The sequence below is a fragment of the Myotis davidii genome, unplaced genomic scaffold (assembly GCF_000327345.1).
Source record: "Myotis davidii unplaced genomic scaffold, ASM32734v1 scaffold168, whole genome shotgun sequence".
Classification (NCBI taxonomy): domain Eukaryota; kingdom Metazoa; phylum Chordata; class Mammalia; order Chiroptera; family Vespertilionidae; genus Myotis; species Myotis davidii.
In genome coordinates this window covers 1,679,169-1,689,871 of record NW_006383016.1, presented here as the reverse complement: position 1 = coordinate 1,689,871, position 10,703 = coordinate 1,679,169, and the positions used below count along the sequence as shown (strand labels likewise).

General features: G+C 44.1%; 1 long non-coding RNA gene across 1 annotated transcript; it reads right to left on the bottom strand.

Moving 5' to 3' along the window:
- Window positions 1–6,667: 6,667 nt before the first annotated feature.
- LOC107181685 lies at window positions 6,668–9,003 on the bottom strand. The gene is made up of 3 exons (XR_001512371.1): window positions 8,375–9,003; window positions 7,489–7,566; window positions 6,668–6,847 (listed from the first exon to the last, which is right to left on the bottom strand). It is a non-coding gene; the product is annotated as an uncharacterized LOC107181685 (long non-coding RNA).
- Between the last annotated feature and the right edge of the window lie 1,700 nt (window positions 9,004–10,703).

Genomic DNA, 10,703 nt, shown 5'->3' with positions numbered 1-10,703 from the left:
GAAATGGTGGACCTTGAAAAGTACTTCAGGTTTTCTCACTGCACAGAATATAGTCAGAGCACTGCTGCAGTTAAATATTTTACTCTTTGTTCTCCCTGCGTGATCTACAATAATAATCTGCTTCGTGTTGATATTTACTGCTGTGTTGCTGACAATTACCTGAAAGAGAAGTTGGGGTGCTTCACCGGGCTGGAAAAAGTTTAGCTTAATCAGAAAGCAGATCTAATTAAGCAAGTTTATTCTATATATATGAAAGGTTAAGTTGACTCACGCATGAGCAATACCTAAAAGCTCTCGCTGGTGCCAATCGCACACGTATGTTTCAATCTGTCATTGTCTATTGTGAATTTGGTTGACACTTCTATTATAGAGAAAGGGCAAATAGTGATATTAAAATATTTCTTCTAATTAATTTCCTTTAAATGTGCATGAATTTGTGCATCAGGCCACTAGTGAAGAATAAGCTGTTAGCAACAAGCTGCTCAGCTCTTCGCCCCCACACTTGCAAAGTTCTAGCATCTATATCAGGCCTGTCTCCCTCCCTACCCTGACATCTTTTAGTTTCTCGTCCCCTTCTGCTTCAGGGCCCTTTAACTGCCCCATCAGCATTTTTGCCCATTAGTATTTAAACCCACTTATTTACTGGTCTGACCACCAGTAAGAAAACAAAAGAAAACCTTCCCCAACTCTCTACTTCGCAGCCCGATTCTACAAGCCTGGTCCACACAGCTGCCTCCCCGTCCCCCCCTCATCCATAGCACTCTCCCTGCAGACGTCCGAGCCCACTGAGCCGGCTCTAGCTGAAGTCACCAAATGACCTTTTACTAAATCCAATGGACCCCCTTAATCCTTCTAAACTTTGGCAAAGTGCACTGTACCAAGAGCTTGTCAACCCTTCCTGAAATTCCTTTCCCTCTTGTGCATACACTCGCCTGCTCTGCCTGCCAGTTCTCCACCCCTCTTCCTCAGTCCTTTTTGGGGTCTCTTCTTCCTGTTTTTGGTTTTACCCTCATCTGGGCTCTCTGCTCTTTTAAGAGCATGGACCCTCCCTTTGGGCAAGCATATCTAGCCCTAGGGTGTCAATCACCACCTACGTGATGTTGCTGCCATGATCTGTACCCCATCTTTGATTCTACTGGAATGTCACTCATCAAGTATGTCCAGAACCCACCTCATCACCTCAATCACAGGTCTGCTCCCCGTTATGTATCCCCCACTTCAGCCGAGGTCACCACCATCCACTTGAATGCCCAGGCCAGAAACCTGGCATCACTTTGTCTTGTCACCAGTCCTCAAGTCAAGATCAAGTCCTATCCCTTCCAACCTCCCAAATGAGTCTTGAACCCAATCATGTAGGCCATCAGGTGAAGGACACAGTCCGGTTCAAACCCTACCCCTGCCATTTACACTGAGGTGACTGGGCAAGTTCCTGGCCTAGGTTTCTCAACTGTGCAATGGAATAAAATGATATACTTCCCAGATTAATAGTCACCAATCTCCAAAGGGAATTTTGAGGAAAAAATGGGCTAATATAGATAAGGCACCAGAGCAGCACCTGGCACAGGAGTGCTATGTAGGGTAGATGATGCCCTCGTGGTGACCATGGTCATCATGCATCACCACCCCGGTCCAGACCCTCATCACTTCTCACCTGCACGACTCAAAGACTCAAACCCCTTCTAATCGGCCTCTCCATCTCCAGGTGGCCTCCCGCCAACCCAGCTTCCACAGGTGGCCAGAGTGATCTTTCTAAAATGCAAACCTCATCCTTACTTCTCTTTGTACAGCTGTTTCTTTACTGAGACTTGCAGGCTCCTGCCCTCCCTCCACCCCCACCCCTGCTCTTGCTCTCCAGCCAGAATGAGGCCCAATAAGCTCCTCTAATGAGCTATGCTCTGTGCTCGTCCTGCCCTCTGCTGGGATATTATGCAGCTCTCCTCACACCTGCTTTCTCTTCCAGGTCCTCCAACAAGCTTTCCCTAACCCCCCAAGTCTGGATTAAACCCCCCAGTAGCCACCAAGGAGAAACTGTACCTTGCAATTAGTTAGCAATTGCACCTGCCTCTTTACTTGTCTCAAGCTTTAAGAAAATATAAGCTCCCTGAGCGCAGGGACCATATTTGTCTTTTTCAACTTTATATATTCAGATCCTACCCAAGAGCCTGGCTCAGAAAAGGTGCTCAGTCAGTAACTATCAAACGACTTTAATAAACACATCCTACTAACCACAACTTCTCTGATAGAACGCAAATTCCATTTTGCAACGAAACAGTGTTCATTTTTTATTTCAGGGTCCCTTTGACTACAGCATCCCTAGATTTCCACCCAGATTCTAGTTTCATTGAATGCAGAGATACCTCATCCTGTGTCCCACTGGGAATAAGGGAAGGCAGGGATTCACAATTCAGCCTTTGATGGGAATAGATGATAAAAAATACTGATGATAATGGCAACAGATCACGAACTGTACATTTACAACATGTTGGGGGTTGTGCTAAGCATACCATACACAATACTTCATCATCATCAGGCAACTCCGGGGAGCACACCGGTCACTCCCAGGGCATCCGAAGATCTGTAAAGGAGAGTCCACTGACGATGCCAAATTCCTCTTCTGAAAGTGCCCACAAAACAAAGCTAAACGCTCTCAACTAAATGGCCTCTCCCAACCCTCTCTCTCTGCCACTGTAGGCAGCCTTGAGTTGCTCTAACTTTTCTCTATAAGCCTTGGGAGTAAGTTAGGGCCAGGACTGAGGCTGCCAGCCCACTTCCCCCTGCCTTTCTATTACTGCTGACGTTTGAGCCAATGTGGTTAGAATAATCTGGGAATTATTTGTATTAATGGAACTGAAACTTTCCTCTTCTTTCCAAAAAGGATAGTATACTTTGTCCAAATGTCCAATAGCTTACATCCTATAGTCAGCCAAAACACCCCCAACCCCCAATTTTAATGCTACAGGGTTTGGGACTTACAGAACCAAATCAAAACACTTGTATTCAGATTGACCGCAACAAAATTCTATGATATTTTCACTGTCTAGTCACAACCTCTAGCAACATTAAAACGCATTTGTTTGTTTGTTTTTTGTTTTTACAGCTAATAAATCCCAGTTTAGGAAGGTTAACTCTCCTAAGCTTTAGAACCTTTAACAAAATGGGGTAGAGCAAGCATGCAAGATAAAACAGCTTTTGAACGTATTTTCAAAAGCCACCCGATGTCAAAAATGGAGCTGATGAACAAGAAGGGGGTCTTTGCTTTCCTACTGAGAGACTGACCTGTTCGTCTCCACCAGCTTGGTGCCTAGAGAGCGACTTGGCCGGCTTCAGTTTCAGGAAGAGCCAGAAGTTTCTGTGCTCGCTAAGGGAGGAGAAGCCCACTAAACATCCTGTTCTTCTTAATAGGCCTGCTGATATATATCCAAGTACTTGAAGTCAATGTTTTGAGAGATGCTTGCTTTATTCTGTTAATTAAGCTGAAACCCGATGTTGGACGGAAGAGAAATGGACAGAGTGTTCCATCCTCCCAATTTATGGAAAGGGAGAAGGAGGCAAGTGGTGAAGAGCAGATGCGTGGAGAAGCCCATCGTGTTAGTAGATGACAGTCCTGCTTCTGTGCATAAATTACGTTCAGGGTGAACTCTAAACCAGGGTTTATGAAACAGCACATACGAGCATTTCTATGAGCCACGACGCTGACACGAACTCTGGGTTTTAGATTGGTGTCTCTGGGCTGGCCTAAACCGTCTGTAACGTAAACCACTGTGAAGCCAAAGGAAGTGTCTTCTTTCTGAAACCATGGATTGTTCACGCAGACCTTAGGTGCACATAACTAACAAGAGACAACTGTTACTGAGTGCGGCGGTTTCCACTCATGAGAGGGAATGGAAGTTAGGTTTCAGGCAACACCCCAATGCCAAGGGTGATTCCACAAGTTTACTTTAGTTCACTTGTTCTGTATTCTAGACACAGCATGTCAGGCTCAATAAGCGGCATGATTCGTTTCCTAGGAAAGAGCTCCATGTAACTTAACCCACCACAGAAAGGCCCTTATCCTGTGATCACCTAAGGGAACACAAGGATGGAAAAGAAATCAGAACCACAAGATCATCACCAAAATACACTGTTTATAAAGTCTCCTGCCAGTATCCTAAAAAGCAAAGTTCTGCTTGGAAGAGAAGTACCAGGAGGATATCTGAACCAAGTTTGTAGAACATGAGCACCGGACCACCACAAAGTAGGTTCCATGCATGTGTGTGGAAATGCTGTGCTCTGTGTTGGGTCAAAAATGGGAATGAGCCCTGGACAGTTTGGCTCAGTGGTTAAAGCATTGACCTGTACACGAAAGGGTCGCAGATTTGATTCCAGTCAAAGGCACATGCCTGAGTTGCAGGTTCGATCACCAGTGTGGGGAGTGCAGGAGGCAGCCAATCAATGATTCTCTCTCATCACTGATGTTTCTATCTCTCTCTCCTTCTCCCTTCTCTCTGAAATAAAGAAAAATAATTTTTAAAAAGGTCATTAGTACACAATCATCTTTTGAAAATATATATGTCCACTTACATATGGCTGGAAAAACATCTAGACAGAAACAAATAACAATTTGTGAGCATGGTCATCTCTGAGTTCTCCAATTATTATCAATGACTTTAGCTATTTTTCCTTTTGCTTATCTGTTTTTCTGATTTTTCTTCAATGAACATATATGACATTTATGGAAAAGATATGGGAGAACAAAATATTCATACAAACTAAAAACAAAAGCATGGCATACTTCTGCTTGCTGAATTGATGAAATTAGTGTAGACATGTATAATACAATGTGAGAAGCATGTGACCACATAAAACAACACACAAAGGGCAGGTATGAACAAAGGACTCTTGAGGCAGAAAGACAGTGAACTTGACTTTGAGCCCTAATCCAGATGTTTCCCAGCCATGGCCCTTGTGAGCCTTAGTTTATGAACAACGGACAGACTTTGTTTTGACCTGCAGCAACACTGATAGCAATGATCATGCCCTCCCTTCCTGGAACACACTGACTTAGCTTCCTGCTCACACCTCCCCTGGCTTTCCTCCCGCTCCTCAGTGGCAGCTCCCTCTCTGTCTCAGTCTCCCTTATTAGTTCCCCTACCTCTTCCCAGGGCCCAGGGTCAATCCTTGACCTCTTCTCCATTCTATCTATTCTCACCTCCGAGGAGATCTCACCCAGTTTATGGCTTCAATTCCATGTATGCTCCAACTCTTCCTAAATATCTACAGTTCTGACCTCTCCCCAAAATTCCAGACTGGGATATCAAAAACTGCCCATTGGCCATAATCATTTGAAGGTCTAACAGGGCAACTCAAACTTGTCATGGCCCCAAATCAGGTTGCGATCTCCCTCCAGCCCTCAAAAATCTGCTCCTCCCAGTTATCTTCATCACAGGTAATAATAACCAAATCTTTCTAAATGCTCAGGTAAAAAATTTGGAGTCGTCCTTGTCTTCTTTCTCTCATGCCTTAAACCCAAACTGTTGACCATACATGTAAAATATACTCAGAACCCTACACTTCATACCACTTTCATAGCTATCACCCTGGTTCAACCATCATCTCCATCCTAGATCATTGCAATAGCCCCCAAATCCATCTCCCTCCCACCCTTGCCCAGTCTATTCTGAACTCAGCAGCCAGAGTGATAACTATTAAAGTATCCATCCATCATGTCACTCTTCTGCTCAAAACCCTCAATGTCTCTCCATCTCCCATAGATTAAAAGCCAACATCCTTGCACTGGCCTACATGTGGACACCCCCTACCTCATCTCCCACTACCCCGTTCTTCACTCACGCCAGCCAGTGGCCTCCCTGCAGTTCTTCAAACCTACTGGATAGGTTCCTATCTCAGGGCCACTGTACTAGCTGTTCCCTCAACCGGAAATACTGTTTTCCCAGATAATCACCTTTTTACCTCCTTCAGGTCATTAACGTCTTTCACCAAGGCGATTCCCCAACCACACCATTAAGTATTGTGACAAAACTCCCCCAATAACACACACCTCCTATCCCCTGTTCTTACTTTTTTCCATAGCAGTTTCACTATCCAACGTAACTTGTATTTCACTCACTTCTTTTATTTATGATCTATCTTCCCACAGCTAATATAAGTTCCACAAAGCGGGTCTTTTTTATTGTTTTGTTCCCCACTTAGTACCTAGAACAGGGCCTGCCACATTGCAGGCACTGAATAAGTATTTATTGAATAAACAAAGGAGATTAAATGGTACCTGCCCTTACCTCTCTCAGAGTTACATAAAGGACACAGGAAATAAAGAATGTGAAAGTAACTACTATGTAATTTGACACTTTGATAAGTATGTGAGTAGTGTTACCACGATCATTGTTATTATATTGAAGATGTGTCCCTGTCTTGCCAGTTATGGCCGGAATCAGTCCTTCTTGAACTAGAATTCCTCACCTCCCTTTTAGTTATCTACTTTAGTACAAAGTCTGATATCTGAGAATTTACACAACACTAGGATTCTGGAAAGAATCAGGTTCATAGATACACTCAAGGTCTAACCCTACAGATGATTACCTTACTCACAAATTGGGACTTTTGTCTTCTCTTGGAGAAGACTAGTGGGAGGGAGAAGGGAGATTAAAACATTAATAAGCATGATCACTTAAGAGTGTCCGACCTCCCTTTACAGAATGTCACAAATACCCGCTAAGCTCCACGCAACGCAGGGAGAAGACTGTCCCTGACTTTTGCTGGGCCTTGATGACACAACCATGCCTCACCCAAGGTGGATTTGTGTGTAAACTCTCAATGGACAAAAGGTTGGGTTCAGCTCAACCATCTCCATCTGGAAACCAAGAGTATACAAAACACTCCATTAACTCCAGGAGCTACGGAAAATAGCATGTTTTATTATGGCACTCCCAAAATTACTTTTGAACACACCAGAGTTAGAACCCTCTTCTAAATGCAAACGTCTCACAGTTGGTGACAAGCTCAGCTTGAAGACTAATTTGCTAACCTCTGTTCCATCTTGGCTAGAAGGATTGTTTAAAACTCCTCTCTGTGAGTTCCCCCAAAACCATAGCCCTTTAGAGGCCAATAATAATACCTTTACTTGCAAAACTAACATTTAGTTACTGTGGCTAAACTGCAAAGCACTATGAATCCTGGGGAGGAGGATAATTAATCTAATTGAGCTGAACATATAAGGGCTTTCAAGTGGATAAAACTGCACCTTGGAAATTAAAAAAGCAAAAATGTGCATCCTGGGACCCCTGAGCCCGGCAACAGTGCCAGCTCCATGTAGGGAATGGGCAGAGGCGGAGCTCGGGCAATCTGATCGAGCTTCACTCGTATCTGTCAGCTATGAAACTTTTCATCCTAGACGGAGATTTCCTCCCTCACACCCTCCAATCCCTTTAGAAAGAAGCAACTCATAAGATCAGAGCCTATTAAAGGTCCTAACATCAAAGTTAGAAAACTGACCGATTTAAGAGGTAAGCAGCTTAATTGTGAGATTTCACTTGTCGGCGACCTTGTTCTTCTCACATTGCTGGGTTGAAACTGCATTACCCAAGAAGTGGGAGGAAGAAAAGAGTTCATCAGAAAAAAATTACACAATTTTTTTTTTCCCAGAAAAAGCATTCCTTTTCCATGGTCTGTGACTAATTAGATGAGAATACTGCATCTCGTCCTCACCAATCTTGGCCTCCCTATTCTTTATGAAAAATAAAACGAACAAAACAGCCAAATTATTTTGCATCTGGACCCTCTCTAAGGAGTCACTTGTTCCCAAGAAGGATCGGATGGCCAGGGAAACTGTTTCAAGGGTGTGACACAGGCAAGCTCGTGATCCATTCTGCTGGACCATTCATCCAAGCACACAGGGAGGTTTTCAGCAGGTATCAAGAAGAACCCCACTCTGCTGGTATCTTACAGCTTCCTTCAGCATCTGAAATCCTCTATTTATTATAGTGAAACTAGAGAAAATGAATGAGTCCATACTAGACCAAAGGATTACAAATATAGAAATCCCCTAATATTCTGACATGACCTTTTTTTCTTCAAATTATTATTATTATTATTTGGCACTTGCTGTTGACTCCACACTGGGTTTGATATTTTCATCACACACAAGTCAGGAGATCTGGAAGTTAATGTTCCAATAGCCCCTCCTCCCATTCACCCCTCACAGAGACGTGCACCTGGCTTGGTGTGCCTCACTGCACCCATCACAGCATGTGATCATTTCAATAAATAAAACTCAAGGGCAACAAGACAATGCCAGGTTCTTGGGAGACACAAGATCTGACACATGTTAATACTTCATTATCCATCCAGGCCCTCTGCCAACAGAAGGCACACAGATCACCTTTCCACATAAACACTGCAGGCCTTTCTTGCAATGAGGATCAAGTCCAGTATATTTATTTCATTTATCACACGATCCTTTTCCCTCTACTGTAAAGAGATTCAGAGAATAAAAGCTTTGTTAGTATAGCATTATGCTTGAGAATTCTAAACAAACCAGGGAGGCAAATCACTTATGGTTTTCATACCAAGCATACCGCAGACAGGCGTCATACAAATACTCCTTCCAGCTTAGAACACCAGTCATGCCTCTCGGAAATGCTGTTCTCTACATGAGCAAGAGACATAGATGCCATTGACTTAGGAAAGATGGGTCCACATGTTTACACGTCACCTCACAGGCGGGCCCTGTAGTTCAGTGGGTTGCCCAAGATTGGGACTGGAGAAACCTGAGTGGTTACAGGACATCCTTAGATCCTGACACATTTTGAGTTTAGGAATTTTTAAGTAACAATTATATCCCAGTTGCTTTATCTCAGAAAGATGGAATGAAAGTGATTACAAATGTATAGCGACAACAGAAATATCTAAATTTAAGCAGTTGACAATGACTTGAGCTACAAACATCAAATTAATCTATTACCCAAACCTCCCAGTCTTTACAGATGTGCTTTTAAACTGTCCCTAAATATCAACCAACCCCCCAAATCTCCCACGAGAGTACGTTTCCAGTTCTTACTGAGTGAAGTTTGTCATGAGGCACTTTTCATCATGCAGAGTTCTAAAACCTTTCTTTTAAAGTCCTTCTGTTTATTTTCAAAACCACATACATACTATACAGAGTGGCGTAGACAAGTCACCTGCAGAGACTACAACCAGGACTAGTGTCCGTCTTTGCACCAAATGCTTGGCGTAAAGAAATGTGCTTCAGGGGGCAGAGAACGTTCTTGGTGCCTGTAACAGGTGTGCTTCTCACTGCAGGTGGATGAGACGTCAACTGGGGATGTGTTTCATGATCTGCAGCATGAAACCGCCAGAAATCAGAGGATCTAGTGTCTCAACTGGCTTCCAAAGCCAAAAATTACACTGTTGCTGTCTAAGCCAGGGATCACCACCACCGACCGGCAGAGGCAAGATAAGATACAAGATTAGGTAAAATGAAGTCAACCGAAGTTACACAAACAAAGGAGGAAAGGGGCAGGATGACCTCATGGGTTACAACCTTCTCAGAATAAGATGCCATTCTATAATGATTCAAAGGAAAGACTACGGAGTCACAGTTAACGCTATTGGACATACACACCTAACTTAGTTTACTGTCAAAGAACTCACACAAAGCTGTACGTTCCAGGTCCCAAAATAGAATTAAAATAATTTCAGAGGGATGATTTATTAAAATGATAGTGACTTACAAACTAAAACAGAGAGACATAAATTCAATTTTAAAAAACACAGAGAGACAAAAGACGACAGGCTTATGTATCACATCTTACCCACAAACATCTCGCTTTGCTGAGCTGAAAACCACATGCTCTGTAGGGCTACACAACACCTTCCCAGGCGGTAGCGTTTACGTGGGTGGGCTGCAGTGATTCTTCAGAAGACAGGCTTTGCCAGAAGGCAGAGTGGTAGTTCACCTGAGCTTACAGCTCAATTCTGCAACTACTTTTTCATATCATCTTTACTGCACCCATTTGTTAATTCGACAAATACTTAGCCAGCACTTCCTCTGTGCCAGGTATTGTGCTCTCAGCATTGCTTTCCCAGCAGACACAGTTGTCCCCAGGCCCAATTCACTTCTTTGTTGGATCAATTTTCCAAGCTCTCGTCACGTTTACTTTCCCAGTGATGTCCAAGGCATTCAGTCCCCAAGGTCACCAGCGTCCTAGCTTCCTCTTGATGCTCCTTTTATTACATTTTGGTGGCAAGAGAACCCACATCCCTGGTGTCCAAGCTCATCTCTCGAGATAATCAAAGCAGCTCATGTTTTCTGCCTTCTCTCTTCCTGCCAATTCTCTCTGTTCCTCTACCATCCACTGACTCGGCATCTGTTGACCTTATCATCCCATCAGGCACCTTGATCAGGAACGGCTTACCCCTTTCCTTATTCAGGCAACTCCGAAATCCTACCTTCCCTACTCAGTTCTTCTGACAATGATCTAAGCACCTATCTCAGTGTATCAAGTGAAAGGCGTGCCGCCCGCCTCTGCCTCTCCGGTGGTGCGGGAGGAGGAGTCTGGCCGCTGGGCTCTGAGATCCCTCTGCGCCCATAGGGTCTGGCCTCCCCGGAGAGGGTCCGAGTGTCCGGACCGGCTGCGTGGCCGGCAGCGGGCCGAGGGGTGGGGCCAGGCAGTGACCGACCACGGGGGATGTCGTGGGAGCGAAAGGCT